Raw genomic sequence first — 22,935 nt, 5'->3', positions numbered from 1 at the left:
TTCATTGGAAAGGTAGACACAAAGATCTTCCATCTGTTGGTTCACTTCCCAACTGTCCACAATGGCCAGAGCTAAGCCCAACCAAAGCCAGGAGCCAGGAGCCAGGAGCTTCTTCTTTGTCTCCCCCACAGTGCAGGGTCCCAAAAACTTGAGTCATCCTCCATTGCTTTTCCAGGCCACAAGCAGGGAGCAGGATGGGAAGTGAAGCAGCTGGGACATGAACCAATGGCCATATGGGATCCTGTGCTTGGAGGTAAAGGATTAGCTGGTTGAGCTATTGCACTGACTCCCCAAATAATCACAAACTTAAGTGCAGTTCTAACTGTTGATGTATCAACTACATTCGAAAGAAGCCTTTGGGATGGGAGTTATGGTGCAGTGGGTCAACGTGCTGCTTGGGACACTGACTTTTGTCTGTTTTCTTTACAAGTTCCAGATTGAGTTCAAACTGCTCTGGCTTCTGATCCAGCTCCCTGCTAATTGGCCTTGGGAGCTACAGAGGGCAGCCCAAGAACTTGGGTTCCAGCCAGATATATCAAGCACCTGGCATGGGTTCTTTCGGCCAGTCTGTAACAATGATAATGATCAGATGTCTTAAGACAATGTTCTGCCTAAATATACCTGTATAGCTCCAGCTGTCTTGCAAAACCCTATAGTGGAGCTAAACAAGAGATGATGCCCTGAGAGAGTCTTCTGGAAATTGGGAATTTATTGTGAACATTAGAAACCCGAGAACTCTGGCCACTGTGCTATCAAGACGAGGCAGGTACAGGCCCTAAGTTGTTGACTTCAGCCTGGCTAACCATTGGCTGTTGTGACCATTTGCAGGATGAATTCACGGATATTAAGTCACTCTCTTTGTTTATGTCACTCTGCCTTTTCAATAAATTAACAGTTAGAAAGCCGAATGCTGGATATGGCAACATACTAGCTTTCTTACAGGGCTCATTTTATTTACTTTCTACCAACTCTCAGGTTCTTGAACACAAACATATCCAGCAACGGGGAAGTCAGATCTATATAACAATGTAGTGTCTGTACTTGCCTCATCTGACAGCACAGCAGTCAGAACCCTCCCCTTTGGGCTCGTTTAGTCTCAGCACAGGTTTTGGGAACCAGCTGAAGATGTGTAGATATAGTTAAGCAGAGCACAGTTTTATGACATCCAGTCACTATTACCAAATCAAACTTGTTGTTTCATACATAAAATTCTCCTTAGTTTACCCATCAGTTTTGTGAGGAATAGATACTCCCTTAACACCTACCGGAACAGAACAACCCATAAATCTGTCTACATTTGTCTTTTCTGGTGATTATTTAGGAAGTTCTTGTTCAAATCTTTTCCTGTGATGTCTTTATCAGTTACCTTTCTCAACCAAAGATAACTTTTATCTTCCCACATCATTAATGGATCTTTTAAGTTTACTTCCCTCATGTCCCTATCTTGTCATTTATCTGGCAGTATTTCCTAAGTTAATGTGTTCTTTCCTAAGGCTCTCCTGCTGTTTGAAACCATTTTCATTCCATTCCTCTGTCTCTGATCTGTCTTCATTTACGGAAACTAAAGTAGATATAGATTTGAGACTATGAACTTGACAAAAAGTGGTTGAATGTATTGAGGAAATTTGTTCTTGAAACACAAGTCACACTTGGCTGAAGAATCCTATTGCCCGGTTAGTCTGTGGACTCAGAGTGGGACTCTCAGAGATATTAATTGTGTTCTGGTTCAGAGGCAAGAGGATGGGCCAGGCATGCCTTGCCTTTGATTTTATGGTTGGCTGAACCAGCCAAGCAAACACTGAGCTGACATGCATTGTTCAAACAGTAATGCTAGATTGGCCCTAAGAGAGGGTATTGGCAATGCAGCTGGGAGAAGTGTTTAGTCGTTTAGTCCTGCCTGCATTATCTCAATCTGAAGTATTTCTCACAAAGCACTCATTTCCTGGGGATCCACCTGGGTGACAAGCCTTTGCAAGTACTTACCAGGGATGTTGTGGGAAGAATAATTTTGATAAATTTGGATTGTTGTGACTGTTTTTCCTTTTCTTTCTTTCTGTTCAAGTCTTCATGAAGTAGGAAAACAGTAACTGAGAAATGTGGAGGTGGTTAAGAGGTTTTACATTTTTTCTAAATATTAGTTTTTAGATAAAAGTAGTTTGTCATCTAAGTTCAATCTGTATTGTTTCACAGATAATAATGGAGCAGACATTGGGGGAGTGGGCATTGTGCCTCTGCTGTTTAATGGTCTGCAGAGGCCTGCAAGGTGTGAGTCTGTAGAAGGTAGTGACATGGGGACAGGTGGCAAGTTGGCAAATGGTATCTATTTGTATAGTTCATGTTTTGCAGTTTATGTTTGCAGTTAGTGGGGACATAGAAATTGCTTCCTACCACCCATAGATCCAGTGGAATATGGTCCTGCCACCCACCCTTGTGACTTTGTCTCACATGTACACCTATACAGGGCTCCAGGCGTACAGATGGAACATGTCTGCGGCCTCGAGGCATCTTTATCTGCTGACTGGGACCCTCTTAAACAGAACCAGTGCTTGGCAACTGTTTTACAGCTCTGTCTGCTTTTAGCTCTATCAACAGCCCTTCTCTAAACTTGCCTCAAACTACCACCACTCTGTAGCCAATCACTTTCTATTCTGTGGTCATGCCCTACTTTCTTCATTGCACTCACTGCTATTTCAAATCATGTTTTTAGTTTGTCTGTTCTGTCTCCTTCTACTAGACCAACTGTTCCAAGAAAGAAGGGACCTTACCCACCACTGTGTTTCCATTGCTTAAATATTATCTGGCACAATGTAGGTGCTCAATGAACATCAAGCATTTGACATCCTAGACCTGTTGAACTACCTATCCATTGCTTTATGTTTCAAGCATAAACAAACAGGTGTGTTACTTCTTTGGTATTACAGGAAGCATGTCAGTGCAGTGAAAGGGCTCCCCCTCCACCCATCAACTGTCAGAGGTCCCATAGCTTCCATATGGGACCGTTGGAAGTTTCCAATTTTACTCGATAAAGTGGAGAGAGGCTAATGGACACCAGCAGGCCGACCTGGAATGCTTGCTTGGAGGAAACACCTTCCTCTGACATGAACAGTGATCTCTCCCCCAGGATTCACATAAGTGCTGCTCACTGTGGACATTCACTGTGAAATGATCAGTAACTCCCTGCAAGTTTGTTCTCCTCGTAGGCCTTCCTTTGAGAAACAGAGGTTCCTGCTGCTTGGCAGAGAGGCATTAAGAGAAGCTGTTGGAAAGTTTGGCACCCCATGCCCTATCATAGTGATGGATATACAGGCCAGACCTTGTGGTTGCTGCCACCATAGGACTTCATTCAACCCCCTACATTGTATCATTTTTCTCTACCCTCTTTTGACTTTAATTTTTATGTGTGAGAAAGGCAGCAAAAAGTTGACCAAGAAATTATTTTTGTAAGGCGGTTAGTTCAATGGCTGAATACACATGTGCCATCCTAATGTCAGCTGGAAGTTGGATATTGGCATGAAAATTGTGTTTTCATGATCACTTTAAAGAAAATAGAATGGGTAAACTCAGAAGCATTGTACACCTGTGGGTCCCACTGGACACAGCATGTGGTCATTAGAACCAGTGTTTCCAGTGGGGTCAAATGGAGAATGCTTGGAGGTGTACCTGTCTCTATAGGGGTTAAAGATTTAAAGGACAGGTCAACGGGTAAACAGGGATTTATATAGAGATGAGTATAGAAGAAAGGAATTTTTGAAAATAAATCATTGCGTTCTGTTAAATGTGGTTGTGTTGTAGGCTTGCTTTGGGGGAAGCACCTATTCTCTCTTAACATCTCATTCATTGGGAGATAAGCAAAAATGTTATTCTCCCCTGCCCCTTGGCTCTCTGTTCATTTTGATTGACAGGTGCTTTCAATTGTTGGCTTATTGTAGGAGCAGAGGGATACATTAGATCCTGACAAGCAAGATAAAGCTTTCTCCAAGAAGCTGAACTTCTGTTTCCTTTGTGTTTGAGTCATTGAGGAGACAGGCGGTTCCTATTATGCTTATGTTCCTGGTCCAAAAAACTAATGAGCTAATATTGCCATGAAGATTGATATTTACAATTAGTTTAGTAATAAGTATATAGTCTTATCAAGGAAACACAACCCTACCTTTGCTTAATTCAGTTCCACCTGTTTTATCAGGCATCCATTGTGTGTTAAACCATGAGTTAGCCGTCCAGGTATGGAAGGTGATGAAATGAACTCTTCTGGATCCTAGAAAACAAGATGTCTGTCTGGTTGTAGATGAGTGGGGTGGCAAGCAGTTCTGGGCTTGACTTTTGTTTCATTGCAATTTAAAATACAGTGTCACTAAATGCCTAACTTTTACTGGGCACCTTGCCTGGCTCATTTGCACTCTTTGCAACTATCTAGTTAAAAGAATAATAGTTTAATCCACAGCCAGGGAAACTGAAGCAAGGAAACTGACAGAATTAATAATCATCTTTCTGCAATAAGGAAATGAACTTATTTGTTGTGTCCTTTCCCCTCCCTAATTTAGACAGAAAGGCATTTTTCAATCAGGCTACCTCACTTGCTAATTTTAAGACCATCTACAAAAGAGATAAAGGAGAGAGATGGTCTTTTGTAACCTTTAAAAGCTCAGTCACCTGCTATGGTTGAGAGCCATTTAACAGGGAATCAGTGTGTGCCAAGCAATGAGCTGAGTAAGAGATCATTTCTGAAGAGTCAGAAGCAAAGGTTTCTTCTCTATACACAATTGCTAATGTAATTAAAGAGAAGCATTAGAGTCTTATTCTGAAGATGCAAAATATAAGTAAAAATCGAATTGTGGGTCTTTAACATTATCTGTTGCTAGAAGGGAGGTACAGGGAGCTGTAAATATTGTAGCTCAATGACTCATTACTGACTACAAACCATAGGAAGAAAAAAATTTTATATGCTAAATAAATACACATGTATCTACATATGCCAGCAAAATAAAATCATAGAAACATATGAAGCATTTAATGAAATATTACATCTGCTACATGCAATCTACTCTGTTATGTTCTATTCTGACTGAAACAAATTCTGTTCATGACCCACTCATTAATAGCTCACAAAACAGTACTTGAAAAATAGGGCAGTTTCCAATTCCCCTATTGTTTTCCTTTCTGCTGTTTATCTCTTAACCCCAGGAAAAATAGTTATTGAAAAACAGGAGAAGGATCGATACCCTCTGCCTTCCTTTACACCCATCCATTGTTCCGCTCTCTGCCGTGTGCCATGCATACCCCCACCTCTGGACCTGCACACACATCTGCTCCTGTAGTCTGAAAGGCTGAATTCTCCCCCAAAATGACACCCTAACACAGAAAGCAGTGTTGTGAGGAAAGCTTGGCCTTTGGTGGGTGAATGTTAGGTTTGGAGGTGATTGAGAGAAAGAAATGCTTTTAGTTTAGGCAAAGGATTTTATTAGGGGGGAGAGTCTGATGGACTCTGGCAGAAGATGGACCAGAACAACTTTCATATGGCGGGTGACTGAGGGAAGTGGCCGCCCAGGGTGTACACCTTCCCGTGGGGGAAGGGAGAAGGTAGAACTTCATTGGTTTGCCTATGTGAGGAGTGACCTGTAGCTCAGGGCAGGGTGGTTCCTATAGGGCATTCCAGACTTTCCTGAGGAGATAGCGCTGGGATGCTCCATCAGTGACTCATTCTCCCTCTGCATCAGGCCGGCATTCTGCTCTCCCAGCCTAACAGTAGACAGGTCAGGAGATAGAGCCCTCAAAGACAGGATGGTACTCTTACACAAGACACCCTACTGAGCACTGCCTGATTTCTTCCACCACGTGAAAGACAAGGTAGAGACAGCAGTGTGTATACCAGGACAGTAGTTCTCATCAGCCATGGAGCGCATTGGCACCTTGTTCTGAGCTTTCCCAGCCTCCACAATGCTGAGAAGTCAAATTTTGGTTTTTAGTAAGTCTATTGCATTCTGTTACACAGAAAGAATATAGTAAGACATTTGTGATTTAAACCCCAGGAACAGACTGATGGAATCATGACTTTTTATGAAAAGCTATACCAATGCAGCAACATGGGGAAAATCAGTCGAGGGGTGGGATTTGTGGGTGGGGAATCCTAGTCTCTATGAAATTGTACTATAAAACTCAAAAATTCAAAATAAAAATTCAAAAATATCACCCCAAAACCCAAGGATCTTTTTTTTAAAAGATTTACTTATTTTTATTACAAAGTCAGATATACAGAGAGAAGGAGAGACAGAGAGGAAGATCTTCCATCCAATGATTCACTCCCCAAGTGAGCCGCAACGGGCCGATGCGCCAATCCAAAGCCGGGAACCAGGAACCTCTTCTGGGTCTCCCACGCGGGTGCAGGGTCCCAAAGCCTTGGGCCGTCCTCCACTGCTTTCCCAGGCCACAAGCAGGAAGCTGGATGGGAAGTGGAGCTGCCGGGATTAGAACCGGCGCCCATATGGGATCCCGGTGCGTTCAAGGCGAGGACTTTAGCCACTAGGCCACTTTGCCTGGCCCAAAACCCAAGGATCTTATAGCATCTCTAGCCCTTCATTTATTTTTATTTTTTGAAAATTTTAAAGATATATTTTATTAGAAAGGCAGATTACAGAGGAAGATCTTCCTTCTGCTGGTTAACTCCCCAAGTGGCTGCAGCAGCCAAAGATGCGCCAATCCAAAATGAGGAGCCAGGAGCTTCTTCTGGGTCTCCCACGTGGGTGGAGGATGCCAAGACTTTGGGCCGTCCTCTAGTGCTTTCTGAGGCCGCAAGCAGGAAGATGGATGGGAAGTGGAGCAGTCGGGGTATGAACCGTTGCCTATATGGGATCCCTGCACATGCAAGGTAAGGACTTTAGTTACTAGGCTACCACACTGTTTCCAATTTTTTTTTTTTAATTTATTTATTTTTATTCTAACAGCAGATTTACTGAGAAGGGGAGACAGGGAGATCTTCCTTCCACTGGTTCACTTCCCAATGGTTGGAGCCGAGCTGGTCAGGAGCCAGGAACTTCTGGGTCTCCCACGTGGGTGCAGGGTCCTAAGGCTTTGTGCCATCCTCAACTGCTTTCCCAGGCCACAAGCAGGGAATTGTATCTGAAGTGTAGCAGCCAGGACTCAAACCAGTGCTTGTATTGGATGCCAACACTGCGGATAGAGGCTTCATCTACTTTACCACACTACTGAGCCCCAGGGGTTAATTATTCAAACCTAATTATCCTGGCAGGCATTTGGTGAAGCAGTTAAGATGCAGCTTGAGGGCCCGGCACAGTGGCCTAGTGGCTAAAGTCCTCGCCTTGAACGCGCCGGGATCCCATATGGGTGCTGGTTCTAATCCCGGCAGTTCCACTTTCCATCCAGCTCCCTGCTTGTGGCCTGGGAAAGCAGTTGAGGACGGCCCAAGGCTTTGGGACCCTGCACCCATGTGGGAGACCCGGATGAAGTTCCAGGTTCCCAGCTTTGGATTGGTGCAGCACCGGCCGTTGCACTCACTTGGGGAGTGAATCATCTGACGGAGGATCTTCCTCTCTGTCTCTCCTCCTCTCTGTACATCTGACTTTGTAATAAAAATAAAATAAATCTTTAAGAAAAAAAAAAAGATGCAGCTTGAGACACCTACACACCATTACCAGAGAGTATAATGTCGGAGTGCCTGAGCCGGAAACCCGGCTCTGCTTCCAGTCCAGCTTCCTGCTCATGCGTTCCTGGGAGGCGGCAGGACGACTTGGGTGCTGGGTCCCTGCCACCCACCTGGAGACCTGAATTAAGTTCTGGACACCCTGCCTTCAGGCTGGCCCAGCCCTAGCTGCTGTAGGCATCTGGGGAGGGAACAGACAGGTGGATCTGTCTCTGCCTTGCAAATAAATGAAATAGAAAAAGCTTTTAAAAACCTAGTTTCCATTTGCCAGAGTTTGAAACCTTAAAATCCATGGCCTGGGCAACTAAATCACATACAGTCCTGTTTACTTTCTTTGGAGATAAGCCCGGCACTATGCCCTGGCTAGGACAGGGCCCGCTGGTGGCTCTTCTCACACCAGTGTGCACAGCGTGTCCCAGCACAGCCGACTGGTTTTCCCCCGGTGCAGACACTGTTAGCCCTTCATTTCTTATGGATAGTTGGGGAATGTCTTTTGTTTCAGTGTGCTCTGGAGAAATTATGGCTAGGTGGACTCCTCCCCTCTTACCTCCAGTGAGCTAATACAGTGCCTCTCACATTCAGAAAGCATTCTCTTTCAGAAGGACTACTTTTTGGCCTAACTTTTATAACTGGGAAAAGAAGTGAAAATTAAAGTGACTCAATGATCTTAGAAATTCCATTAGAGATGCAGTGTTTTGGTACAGCAAATTAAGTTGCTGCTTGGGGTGTTCACACACTAGAATATCAGAATGCCTGAGATCTTCCTGCTTCCACTTGCTGTTCAGCTTCTTCCAATGTGCCTTGGAGGCAGCGAGTAATGGCTCAACAACTTGGGTGCCTGACAGCTAAGAGGAGACCTGGAAAAGTTCCTGAGCTCACACTTCACCTTCCCCAGCCTTAGCTATTACGGGAATTTGGGGAATAAATCACCAAGTAAAAGAGATTCTGTATCTCCTCCTGTCCCTTTTTTCTTTCTTTCTCTCGATCTATGTCTCTCCCTGTCATTCTGTCTTTCAAATAATTGAACCTTTAAAAAAAATTTTTTTTTTAAGAGAGAGCTCAAAACTTAAAATCCCAAATGCAGTCTAGGCCCAGTACACCACTTGAGGGTCATTATTTGTAATCACAAACATGACGATATGTATAATAGAAATGCTTGTTTTGTTTATTTATCTATTTATTTAGAAAGGCAGATATATGGAGAGGAAGAGAGACAGAGAGGAAGATTTTCCGTCCAATGGCTTACTCCCCAAGTGACTGTAACGGCTGGAGCTGAGCCAGTCTGAAGCCAGGAGCCACGAGCCAGGAGCTCCTCCAGGTCTCCCACGCGGGTGCAGGGTCCCAAGGCTTTGGGCCGTCCTCGACTGCTTTCCCAGGCCACAAGCAGGGAGCTGGATGGGAAGTGGAGCTGCCGGGATTAGAACCGGCGCCCATATGGGATCCCAGCACATGCAAGGCAAGAACTTTAGCTACTACGCTATCGCACCGGACACAAAATGCTTGTTTTCAAAGCAGAGGTACCAGTTTTGTGTTGGAGGGAAATAACAGATTATCTTTTACCTAGATTGTCTACTTCCATTTTATTTTCTGGTGGAAATGCAATACAATGGAACTTCTGAGTTTTATTTTTTTCATTTTTCACAGCCAGTGTCAACCTGGTCTACACTTCTGAGGGTTACAATGTCCTCTGTGAGAGGAGTCTGTGGTGCACTGTTGATGTTTCATTTGAAGTCATTTTTTCTCTTTTTAGCACAAAACTAGTGCAGAAAAAAAGTAGAAAAGTGGGTTATGAGAGGTCTTCATAAGCTGACAATTATTTTGTAATAGAAATGTATTAAGAAAATAATAGGCAGCAGGATTGATAAAGGACTGAACATGTTAGACTTTACTCTAGATGTAGCTTTAATTATTTCATCACTGTGTTGCTCTTTGCCTGGTCCAGGGTCCTTGATGTCATCCTTGATTGCTCCCTACTTGACGCATCATTATGCCTCTTTACCCTCCCTTCCAAGTGCCTCGTATCTTCCTGCTTCGGTTTCTCAAGATAGATATCTGCCCTTTCTTCAGCGGGTGAGTGTCTTAAGGAGAATGAAATGGTTATATCTGACAACCTGTTACTGCAGCCTCTAGTAAGTTTCTTCAGTAACTGCCTCAACAACTAACCATGGCAGTCCAGCTATGAACTTTCCTACACACTGGGAAGGCCAGTTCTCACAAAGCCAACAACCCTACCCCACTGGTTGCTCTACCCTCTCCTTCAACTCACCAACCCCTATCCTCCTGAGACCCATGTGTCAAACTGATGTTGAAGATGACAGACTTAAACCCAAATATGTTAGCATTCACACCAATTGCGCTTAAGCACCATGTGCCAGTTAAAGAGCAAACATTGTCAGACTAGCTAGGACCTAATATGATGCTACTCTCAAGAGATAGATACAAAGCATAGAAATGTTAAAAGTTTGACAGATATGAAGGGGGAATTAAAGCGTTCAAATGCTGATGCCCTTCTTCCCCTATAGAGATTAAAAGAATATCATAACTATAAAAATTATGAATTATCTGGGAGTTACAGTAATCAGCAAGTTCTGGTCAATGAATAACATAAGGGATTAAGTGATTGAAAGAAGTGGGGAAAATCAACGATAGAAATTGTGATTTATCTCCTCAGTAACTAGGTGCAAAGACAAAAATTAGCATCCATAAGGTTTTACTGATCTAATAAACTTACACTGGGTACATAAACACATTGAAAACAGTGCAGGTAGAGAAAATACTTTTTTCTAGTATACATGGAACGTATAAAACCTTGACCAAAGGCAAAAAAGAAGTCTTGAGATTTTCTAAGGGATTAAAAATTATGAACGATTGAGCATCAAGATGGTTAAATAGAGTAAGGAAATGTTTAAACAGATGGAGAAACATGAGCCAGTGTGAAGCAGAGAGTGCGCATTCCAGGAAATAGAAGACAGATCACAGTAGAGGGGCACCTAGAAACTGACAGACATAGGAAAGCAGCAGACACAGGTGTGATGTTGCAGAAACTGATACCCAGTGGTAGTCAGTGAACAGCAGACAGCTCCACTGCAGTTCCACCAGCAACCAGGTGGGAGGGAGTATTCACCAGGAGCTCAGGAGGTGAGCCCAGACAAAGAACTGCCTGTCCTGTTGGTCTGTTTGATTAACTAGGAACGGAGACAAAGCAGCAGGTCCCAGATGGGTGGTGTGGGAACAGGGTGGATATCACAGCCCAGTTCGCCCCCTGGAGCTCAGTTGATTGCCATTTTGTATAGGGCAGCAAAAGCTGTGCTGCAGAGTTGCACATGCACTGGGCTGGAGGTGAATCCATTTCTGGCTCCGTGAAGTGTATCAATGTGGCGTCCTACAGGTTCTACCCAAGAGGTCCAGGTAGCCCTCAGACCTGATGACCAGCAGATCAAGAACTCTAGCAGTGGCACATCAAGCACCATTTTTTATGGTGTGGCAACGAATGTAAGATTGCAGGGACAACAGTGAGCTGTGCATATGATGAGCTGGGAGTGAATTCACTGAGCTCAGTACATTGTACTAGTCCCACAGGGAAAAGTAATACTGACTTTGGCATTGTACGGGTCAAAATAGGTCCATGTGGCCCTCAGACCAACGGCCAACAGGCTCCAGCAAGATCAACAGAACCAATAACCTAGTTATTTAGGATACCTGGAATCTTCCTAATCCTGTGAACTGCTCCAACCAGAAGTAAGAGAAAAGTTGTACAGACAATGGCGCAGCCTCAGCACAGTATCACAGGAAGTGGAGACTGGTGAATCAGGAGCTGGTGCTATGGGGACCATGGTGGAAATCTAACGTGAGAACCCAGACCTAGACCTCACTGGAGGGAGTGGCACAAGTGACTGCAAACAGAAAGCTGGGTACCAACCATAATAAGTAAAATCAAACTGTAGACCTGCTTTGAAACCTGCCTCAAGGAGAAGATTCTGCTAACCAGAAGTACAATGACCAAGAGCAAAAGAAGAGACAGAGGCACAGTGAATATTACTGAAGACTTCCCTTCAAAGGAGCAAAAGCCTTTGCCAACCTCAGAGTTAACTGAGGAATACATTGAGAAAATGGGGGATACAGAATTCAAAGCACTTGTTATAAAGCTTCTTATCAACAACAAGAAGCACATAAAGCAGGCGTTCAAGGAGTTTAAGGAATATGTTATATACAGGAAATGGTCAAGTGAAAGCTGATATATCAAAAATAAAGAATACAGTGGAGCAAATTAAAAGTACAGTGAAGAGTCTCCAAAATAGAATGAAGCAAACAGAAGAAAGAATATCAGAATTGGACGATGTTTCCTGTCACCAGGGAGAAACAAACAAAAAGCTGGAAGCAGAGCTGGGTCAAGATAAAGTATTCAAGAGTTAAAAGACACTATTAAAATGCCAAATAAAAAGAGTTATGGGAATATCAAAAGGTGCAAAAAGAGAAGCTGGGTTTACAAATGTATTTAATGAAATAATAAAGGAAAATTTCCCTAATCTGGAAAAAGAATTGGGAAACAGCATCCAGGAGGGGCACAGAATTCTCAACAGGGTTGACCAAAAGTGATCTTCACCATGACACATGATAATCAAGCTCTCTTTAATCGAACATAAGGAAAAGATCCTTAAATGTGTATGTGAAAAAGATCAATTGACATATAAAGGAATGGCAATCAGACTCACAGGAGACCTCTCACATGAAACTCTACAGGCAAGAAGAGAATGGAGCGACATATTCCAGATTCTAAAAGCAAAAAAGTTGTTGGCCCAGGATAAGGTACCCAGCAAAGCTTTCTTTTGTCTTTGAAAATGAAATAAAATTCTTCCACAGTAAGGAAAGGTTAAAAGAGTATGCCTCTTGGGCCTGGCATGGTGGCCTAGCAGCTTAAGTCCTCACCTTGAACGTTCCAGGATCCCATTTGGGCGCCGGTTCTAATCCTGGCAGCTTTACTTCCCATCCAGCTCCCTGCGTGTAGCCTGAGAAGGCAGTCAAGGATGGCCCAAAGCTTTGGGACCCTGCGCCTGCCTGGGAGACCTGAAGAAGCTCCTGGCTCCTGGCTTATGATCAGCGCAGCTCTGGCCATTGTGGTCACTTGGGGAGTGAATCATTGGACCGAAGATCTTTCTCTCTGTCTCTCTTCTTCTCTGCATATCTGACTTTGCAATAAAAATAAATAAATTTAAATAAAAAGAGTATGCCTCTTCCAAACCTGTCCTACAAATGATACTTAAAGATGTTCTCTTGTCAGAGAAGAGGAATAGCACCCAACAAAACCAAAGCCAAAATGAAGAACATCCCAGTAAAATAGCAACAGAAGACTAAATCAGTGAAAACCCATTGCTAAAATGACAGGACCCAGTTACCACCCATTCATACTAATCCTGAATGTAAAGGCTTAAAATCATCAATCAAATGTCATAGATTAGTAGACGGGATTAAAAAAACAAAATCCATCTGGTTTTTGCCTGCAGAAAACATATCTTGGCAACAAAGATCAGTGGAAACTATATCTCATGGATTTTGATGATTTTGGATTTTTTTGTTGTTGGTTTCATCTCTTCAAAATACTTTCTCATTAAATTCTTCACTGATTCATAGATCATAGAGTAGCATCATTTTCTTCAAGAAGGTTCTTGACTTTCTCATTTCTTCAGTGACACATTAGTCATTCAGTAGTATGTTATTTAACTTCATGATGTAAATTTCTATTTTACTTGCTGTTGTTAATTTTTTTATTGTGGCATTTCGTTTGAGGGGATGTATAGTAACTATGTCATGGAGACTATCATATCGAAATGTGAGGGTACAATGTAGTATGCATCTGTACATCCATATCAAAGATAGACTCTAAATGAAACTGTTAACTATATCTAGACAGTAGGGTGCTGGACTCTGCCATTGTCCATCTACGCAATGATGATCTTTCAAGAACAATATTATAGTAATAATATAGGAGAACTCAGTAGGGGAAAAGGGAACGTTAGGAGGCAGTAAGGGCGGCTTATCCAATTGTATAATAAAATGATAATAATAATTTTGAAAAGTAGCTAAAAAATAAATATTGAGTTTCCAAGAGGTGAAAAAATTTATGAAAGATTAAACTTGATGGTAAGTCACTTAGGATATAAGTGAGCAATCCTGAAAGTGATACAATTTTGAAACATTATACTTCTAAATAAATAATAATTCAATGAAGAAATCAAAACAGAAATGAGAAATATTTTAATCTGGATAATACTGAGTATTTACATTTCATAGTGTGTTAAATGCTGGTAAAGCTGCCTTTGAGGAAAATAATATCTTAACTATATTCTTTTGGAAGACTGAAGATTAATACCCCAGATGTTTATCTCAAATTTCCAAGACAGAAAGATAAAGTAAATTGAAAGAAGTATGGAAAAAGTAGAGAAGAGCAGAAAATAATGAAGACATAAAAACAGAAACCAAATATACATCAGAGACTATCATCAGAGCCAAAAGTTTGTTCTTTGAAAAAAAATCCATTAAAACTGGCAAACTAAAATAAACAGAGATGACGACCATAGCCAGGTGTTAGGAATGAAAAGAGGGGCATCAGTGCAGATCTTTGCAGACACTGAGAATAAACAAGAGTATCATCAGCAACAACTTCATTCCAAATAACTAGCAAATTTCTGAAGAAAACATGAGCAAGTTAAATCATTAAAATATAGTACATGAGAAATTGTAAATGAGAGACAGACTGGCTTAATGTGAGACTGGCATTATGGCACAGTGGGTAAAGCACCTGTGGTGCCAGCATCCCATTCAGGTGCAAGTTTGAATCCTGGCTGTTCCTTCTTTTCCAGCTTTTCTTCAGGAAGCAGCCAAGGATGTTCCAAGTGCTCAGGCCCCTGCCACTCATTTGAGGCACGTGAAAGAAGCTCCTGGCTTTGGCCTGGCTCTTGCCAGAAATTGTGACCATTTGGGATATAAATCAGCAATCAGAAGATTAAAATTGTATACTTACATTAGTATATGACAGAAAATTATTTATTTAGATTTGATGCTAGTTCATGAGAATATATGAGAAGTAGAAGGAATTTTACAAAATGATTTACTTAAAGAATTATATAGAGAGGTAGAGACTGAGAGAAAGAAGCTCTTCATTTGCTGGCTTACTCTCTGTATGGCTGCAGTGGCCAGGGCTGGACCAAGCTAAAACCAGAGGCTTCTTCCAGGTCTTCCATGTGAATGACAGGGATCCAAGAACTTGGGCCATCCTGTGATGCTTTCTCAGATGCAGTAGCAAGGAGCTGGATCCAAAACAGAGCAGCTGAGATTTGAACCACTTCTTGTGTGGGATTGCCAGCATCCCAGATGTCAGCTTACCCCGAAGCAAGGCAATTTTCTTGATATGAAAGATGTGCCCACATAAAAGTCTGCATTGCAGTTTATGTTTCTGCATTTTAAATTTCAATTGGAAATGTGCATCCTGTTAGGTGACCTCTTTCAGATCCATGTCATGCTATACCATTTAGACTTTCGGCTTCTCTATGCTTTAAAAATAATAGTGATGAGTAAAAGGAAAGTGAAGGAAATGTTTTATTTTGAGAACCATACAGAGTTCTTAAAATGGTGGTAGGATTAGATTGAATATATGGTTATACTAAGTTAGGCATTACCTGAGGAAGTACCTGTGTTGACATGTGTGTTGACTTAGCAGGGAGGGCCGTGTTCAGGAGGCAGCCAAATCACCTGAGTCCAGCTCTAGGTCAACCTGTTGAAGACAACTGGTTGTAGGTCCAGGGAGGCTGAGTGTAGAGAATAGGAAATGAAAGTTCCCCGAGTGTCAGGACTCTTGTCTGGTTGGACAGAAGCTGAGTACCCTGTAGCGTGCCTCTAGGTGTGCATGAGGCTGTTGCTTCCTGGGTAAGAATGTGGGCAGCTGCTGTGGGTATTCCAGGTAACCCCTAGGCTCTCAGGGCAGTGAGATGAAGTTTATTCCACTGTTTGGTTCTAGTCCATAATAAGCCAGGGGATGTTCTATGACTGTTATATCATCATGCACATCAACAAAAAACATTGATTTACAGCTGTTTCCTCCATCTGTTGGTATGTTGTGTATACTATCTCAGGGACTTTTAATAATTTCATTTGAGAGCTCATTAATTTCCAGGGAAATATTTTGTCCTACCTCACAAAAACAGTGCTCAGAACTACATGGAAAATAAAGTGGTTTTCATGGCAGTCATCATTATCACTTTTTAACATTTCCTGTATTTCCCAAAGCACCTCCTCCTGAAGTTAGAAACAAATCGCAGTCATAGTTACACAGTGGCGTAGCTTTGGCTCCAACTAGCTCACTCAGGTGCCTCTCCAGTAACTCCAGAGTCACCAGTGAGTATCTCACATGTATTTCGTGAGCAAGTCCCTTTGATTACTGGTAACTATCAGCAAGCATATTCCCCTTCCACACAGGGAAGGGTTTCCAGTGGCTGTGCCTCTGGACACATTGGGAACGTGGAGTTGTGATTTCTACCAATACCCAACTAAAGTAAGTGTTTTGTCTTAGGAATTGATAGGTGCCGCTGTCATCTCAAATTTCAGTTGTGCCACTGAGATTTCTGACAGACCTCTCTGTGTAGAAGCCCGGTATACTCACCAGAGCAGTCCTTCAGTCTTCAAGCACTGATGCATCGTCATAGCTTATCCAAGAAGCCAATTGATTCTTTGTCACTCCCTTTCCTTCCGTTCTTGCCTTAGGAGACTAATTGGTTCCTCATGAAAATTGGTTCAAAGAGAGTACCTTTTGTTATTCCCCAATTGCATTATTGAATGCTATGCCCATAACTATTGTGTGGAGGCATTCATTTCCCCATTCACTCGTGAGACATGGAGAGTTGAAGTCCCACAACTGCTCAGTGTTAGAGCTAGGTTCAAATCTCTCTGATAATGAAAACAGTACATAGGGAAAATACAGCATCCGTTTAGATATGGGGTGAACACACTATGAGGAGTGCCCCAACCAAAAGGCCTGTCTCTTTTGTGGTTAGATCTCTTGCCTGAATACAGGAGGGTTTGAGTGACTGTAGTAAGAGAGCAGATACTAAGGCTGGTGAGGATACGTCCTGAGGCAGGAAGGCTGACATGCAGGTAATTCTGTGCCTGTGGGTGTGGAGTCTGTTTTTCTTGAAGAAGGGTTGACAGAGCTGGGAAACTATAGAGTTGCTTTAAAACAAAGCAAAACAGAACTGTCTACTTCCTTAATAGTCCAAAAGCAGATTACCTTGTATCCTCCTATGGTTTGAAATGCCCCAGCAGAATATAGGAATTTTGTATGACACGCAAGTAAGTCAGCAATAAATTTCTCCTAAACGAATTTCTTGTACAAGAGGGCTAAATTCCTAAAATGCAAGGCTAGTTACCTACTCTGTTAAGAAACATGAGAGTAAACAAATTTTATGAAAAAATTATGGAGAGCAATTGGCTAGAGAGTGATTACAGAGGTTAATGTTGTACGAATTGGCTTATTTAGGATGTATCACCCAACCAGATTCACCAATCATTTCTAGTTAAAGCAAATGATGCAACATTAAAGTAATTAAAATGTGATTCATTTTTTTCTACAATGTTCCTACACTAACTTAAAAATCATTTGGGTTTAGTCCAAATCAACCAAAAATATACATCATCTAAATGGAGCTTTTACCTTTTAAATAATCTCTCCTGCTGCCAAATGCGTAGAATGGTGCAGGAGAGAACCTCATTTCTGAACTGTGGAGCTTAAAGAATATTCCGCTAAGGCACATACCTTTCTTGCAACCCCTATTTATTTATGCTAAAGGTCATTATTCTAGTGAATGTGACACTGTAGTCATTCTTACGGTCACAAATTATAATGTATATGGGCAAATTATAACTTGCTTGTACAGAGCAGGGAGTAAGAACTGTACCAGGTGTTATAAGAAGGATAAGTAAAAGTTACTTGATACAATAAAGAATATAAATTATGGAGAACTTTTTAACAGAATAAATTTTCCTTATGAGCCGCTCAGTCCTGCTGTATTAGAGTTTGTAGCCAACCAATGGCAGAATTGTCGCAGCAGGCAGCTAACGGATGTTACTCATGAGCTAAAACTTGGACCCATAAAATTCAAACATGGTGGTGTTGTCAGCTTTCTCTGTTTTCTCAGTTCAGTGGGAAACGGTTCCTCTTGCATGCTTTTTCTTTTTCTGCTAGGAGAGTAACAGTTTGCCATTGAATTGCTAGGATACTGGGCTTATGATGGAAGGGGGGCGTCACAGTGGAACCTAATGCAAGAAGACTCAGGACAAGCACTGATGTATTATTGCCAGAGGTACATGAAAAGATGTATACTCCTGAATAGTGGGACGGGTCTGTTGATTTCATGTTTGATGAGCTGAGTGTTCTGTGAACTCCTTAACAATATGGTCTAAGTTTTTATTCGTTCCTGTGTCTTCAGTTGTAAGCACAATGCCAGCCTTACTGAATGAGTAGTAAGAAAGTATATGATGATAGCAGCAGCAGCTATTACCACTTTGCATGTCACATTGTATTATTGAATCTAATGCCCATAACTGTTGTGTGGAGGCCTACATTTTCCCATTCACACATGTGGCACAGAGAGTGTAGGCCCAAAGTCCCACAACTGGAGAGTGTTAGAGCTAGGTTCAGATCTCTCTGATAATGAAAACAATATGGAAATGCAAATAGTTGAATGAACTACCAAGTAATGCAAACAGTGTTTACATTTACATCCCTGTACTCAGAACCATGTGTTTTGCATTAGACGGGTGAATTTTCTCAATCCCCTGACATTTGGGCTGGATAATGTTTTGTTTTGGGTGTTGGTCCGAGTTTTGTAGGATGTTCACCAGCATTCCCTGACTTCTTCCTGCTAGTTGCTAGTAGCAATCCACACAGTCCCTCTTGATGTTAACTGAAATTTCTCTCGAAATTGCCAGAGATCTTGTACAGGGCAAAATTCTCGCTAGTGAAGAAGTACTGAAATGAGCACTTCATGTTAGGCACCTGTGTTTGAGGGGCATCAAGTCTTCTTGTGGTCACTTGGGGATGCTGTAATTTGCAGAGTGTGAAAGCATTGCTGTCAGTAATTCCGACGTCTACCTCAGGTACATTTATTTTTCTCTATGTATACTGCCTTCAGCTTCTAAAAGTTAGGAGATGAGCAGATTTTTTTTCTTTCTGTTATATAAGTGAGAGAAGACAAAAACATTATTCCCTAAAACTGAATGTGGTTTAGGAAATCGTTGTCCTGTTGTAGTAGAGGAAGAGAAGATGCCTAGAAGTGAGACCGTGGATGGGGGAAGGTTAGTGGCTACCAGTGGTCCTGGGCCAGCTCCTAAGAACACACCACTGCAGCCCAGATGTGATCGTCCTGTCTCCAAAGGACCTTGGGAAAGGGTCCAAGTAGATAGTTACATACTCCACTGGCATGTCTTATAGAGAATCTGTTGATGATCTGAAGCCTGTTTGTGGTTGACTCATAAATGGAAAAGTTACATTGGATCATGAGAATGTGGCTTAATTTACTATAGGAAGAGCCAGTGTAGATTTTGGAGGACAAAGTTAGTGGTCACATTTGAAATCTCAGTACTTTTTAAAAACTAAATTAAAAGATGTTTATCGTCAATATTCATACTTTTAGAATCATGAGTTCTATACTATCATTTAACTCTCTTTAGGATTCTGGTATGGATGCCCTTGGCTACTTAAAATGAGTGTTTAACTACCTCTGTAGCAATGAAAATTGCTAAGCACTTCAGAATATATCTGAGAGAGTATGGTCTGGCTTAAAGTTACTTCGGCCTCTAGAGACCATTTGAGTTTAATGAGGCTAACTCTGTGTATATTTAATTTGTTAAAAGGTATTACTACTACATGAGAGAATGGCATTTTATATCATTTGTCTGCTTTAGAATTCTGGGCTCACTTCAGTTTTCCCCCTTGATTAATGTTAAAAAGATCAATTAGTGAATGTACTCTGATTTGAAAAAAATACAGATTTTTAAAATGTAGAAGAATGGGCCTGAAGTCCTTAATACTATAATTGTATTTTTAATCTTATCTTTTTAAAAAAGTGATGGTTTCAGTAATATTCCTTTTAATTTGCTAAGGACTATGTGGTCACTGGGGATTTGACTCAAGGGCACTGAGTTCTGGAAAGGAGAAAGGTAATTATACTGAGGTGTGCAAGCCTCAAACTGGTTGAGGATCAGCCAGAATCAAAGAAAAATATAGAAGTAGCTTGATTGGCTCCAGAAGGAAAATATGGTTTACCTTACTGGAATAACTGCTTTCAACATGTTTCTGTAAAATCCTGGAAACTTCACACATAGTGTTGAGGAAGGAGACAAGATGAAGCAGGAGAGTGAGTGCAGTTGCACATGTTGGAGAGAATGCTGGCCTTAGGACCATTCTCTCTGTGTGCCCTACTCCTAGGGGAGGACGTGATGCTCAAATCTGTAGCTGCAGCTCCAAAACCAGGATATTACTCTGTACATGGACTTCTTACTGAAGCCTTAGCAACTTACAAAGTAGTCCTTGTTTTCAAGAGATTTATGTGAGGGAGTCCCAAAATGATAATGACAAATGCATGTAGGTGGGGAAAAAAAAAAACCCTACAAATGGATTTCACTTTGGTTTGTATATCAAAGTAGAGCCTGCATTAGAACATGTCTGAACAGGATCTAGTCTGAGGCCTAAAAAGGATGGGCCATTCGTTTGAAAAGAGCCCCTATCGGTGCAAGAAAAAGTCTGCTAAGAAAACAAGAACAAGCATTGTGTTTATGGTGAAGCTTGGGTGGGAGAATGGTGAAGTCACTGATGCTTTCTGAAGCTTTCAAGGATAATCCTCCCAAGAAAATAAAGTTTACAGATGGCTAGCACATTTTAACTAGGGACAAGAGAATTTTGAAATTGAAGCTCACAGTGCCAGGTAATATGCATCAGTTTTTAAGGAAATTTTGTTTTTCTTGGTTTGTTTTGTTTGGCTTGACCACCCCTTTACTTGAAGAGGACTAGTCAGTTGCAGAAATAATAGCCAGCATAGTTTGTCTCCACTGGTCCAACTCACACAGCTTTGAAAGATTAACATTAAGCAAACTTTGCACTCAATGGGTGTCAGCACTGCTACATCCACATCAACTATACAGATGTTAAGAGTTTTTAATAGAGATTTTAAACAAGCAGGATGAGGATTCTGAAGCATTTCTTCAAATAATTGTACTGGGAGTTGAAATATGGCTTGATCGATGCTTTCCTGAAGACAAAGCACAATCAAAACAATGGATACCAGGAGATGCAAGTGGCCCAGGAAGAGCAGAAGTGGAGGGGGTGAAAGAAAAAAACATGATGACAGTTTCTTGAGCCAAGGTATATTTGCTTGTTGACTTTCTGGAGGCTCAAAGGTTGGAATATCTATTATTACCAGAGTCAAGAAAGCCAAAGTTGTAAGAGCAAGATGCCTAGGAAAGCCCTACCAGAGTCCTTTTCTCCCACAAATGTGGTCCAACTCATTCTTTTCATCAAATACAGTTTTCTGAATGAGAAATCATGAGGCATGCACTTTACAGTCTTGATTTGGCTCCTACTAACTTCCTGTGGTTTCTTAATGTAAAAAGCTTTGAATGGACACTCAGTTTCTTCAGTTGGTAATATAAGAAAAACTGCATTGATGTAATGCAGTCTCCAGTACTGTCTGGAGAGATCAACTAAATGGCTGGTATCATCACTTACAAAGTATCTTGAGTTTGGTGCAGCTTAAGTTGAAGAACAGCTGTGTTTTCATGTTGAAGAACAACTGTCTTTTAATGTTCTAATCCTTTTGTCCCATTGTCTTGAACTTTCTGAAGTCCACATATACCTAAAGTAAAATAGATCAAAGCATTTCCATCAAGCAGTGTTTTCTATAGAAGAGCTGTTGTAACACAATAGTTCCTAAACTTTCTGGTCTCATTGTATCTCTCTGAAAAACTGCTAGATTGTGTTGCAATGGGTTAAGGCACAGCTTGTGATGCTACCATCCAATGTGGGAGTGCTGGTTTGAGTCCCAACTCTTCTGCTTAGGATCCAGGTTTCTGCCAGTGTGCCTGAGAAGCTAGTGGATGACAGCCCAAGTGTCTGGGTCTCTACCAGTCAGTGGGAAACCAAGATGGCATTCCACCCTCTTGACTCCAGGATGGCCCGAGGCAGCCCAGGCAATAGAAAATGATGACAGTCAAGCTAAAGCACCAAAAATATTCTGACATCAAGTTCTAGAGGAGTCTCTTGCAAGGATGAAGAAAATATCTCATTCCGGGATGGGATCTTTTCTTTGCCAGAGTCTCTGAAAGTTACACCCTGTTTGACAAAGGCCTACCAGAGAATCACAGTGATTACAGAGACATGGAAACATAATTAATAGTCTTACTTTTTCTCGTAGTGGTGCCTGGCAGTTGGATTGTAGGTGATTGACCTTCCCCAGACGTCAGATTGGCACTCAGTTACAAAGCTTCCCCTGATAGCACAGGTCTTTTGTGCATTTATTACCTCCTTTACCAGCCAGTTGGCTGGTTCAGAGCTTGGATGTTCCCATGCATCTGATAAGACTTGAAGAGCAACCATGGGAGGGAAGAGTGCCCAACCGTTAGAGGACAGGAAGAATTCCTGACAGTTGCTTTTTTGCCACATTGTACCAGTATTAGCCAGTTCATTGGATAGTCTTTTTGTGCCTATGCCAGTGCTAACTTAATTGATTGGATAGTTTTTCATGCCGGAGTGAGCTTAGAATCCCCTGACAGCAGTCATTGGGACTGCTCCCCTCTTCCACTTGCAGTGGTACCAGACAGTTCACCGGCCCGTGAAGACTTTTCAGCTTCTGAGAATCTGCCTTCAACTCCTTTCTGAGATTGAGTCAGTCAGCTTGTAACAGGCCCAGCCCTAGCTGATGCAACTATTTAGAGAGTGAATGAGAAGACGGAAGATGTTTGTGTGTGTGTCATTCTGACTTTCAAATAAATATTTGGGGTCTGGCATGATGGTTCAGTGGCTAAATCCTCAGCTTGCACATGCTGGGGTCCCATATGGGTGCCAGTTTGTGTCTGCTGCTCCACTTGCCATCCAGCTCCCTACTTGTGGCCTGGAAAAGCAGTAGAAGACGGCCCAAAGCTTTGGGACCCTGCACCTGTGTGGGAAACCTGAAAGAAGCTCCTGGTTCCTGGCTTCTGTTTGGCTCAGATTTGATCGTTGTGGCTACTTGGGAGGTGAC

The 22,935-nt window shown here is 41.9% G+C and overlaps 1 protein-coding gene across 10 annotated transcripts in view; it reads left to right on the top strand.

Moving 5' to 3' along the window:
- The window catches only part of ENOX1 (ecto-NOX disulfide-thiol exchanger 1), a 487,830-nt gene that overhangs the window by 135,850 nt on the left and 329,045 nt on the right, over nucleotides 1–22,935 (top strand). Inside the window, exon 1 of one of the 10 annotated variants that reach the window (XM_058670705.1) lies at nucleotides 17,983–18,003. The exons of the other annotated variants lie outside the window; for them this stretch is intronic. The gene's annotated coding sequence lies outside the window, so the exon portion shown is untranslated. Of the gene's footprint in view, nucleotides 1–17,982; nucleotides 18,004–22,935 lie in introns of those variants that run through there. 10 annotated transcript variants of the gene reach the window in all.

This window comes from Ochotona princeps, chromosome 12 (assembly GCF_030435755.1).
Source record: "Ochotona princeps isolate mOchPri1 chromosome 12, mOchPri1.hap1, whole genome shotgun sequence".
In the NCBI taxonomy this organism is placed as follows: domain Eukaryota; kingdom Metazoa; phylum Chordata; class Mammalia; order Lagomorpha; family Ochotonidae; genus Ochotona; species Ochotona princeps.
This window is presented reverse-complemented; position numbering and strand designations above follow the sequence as displayed.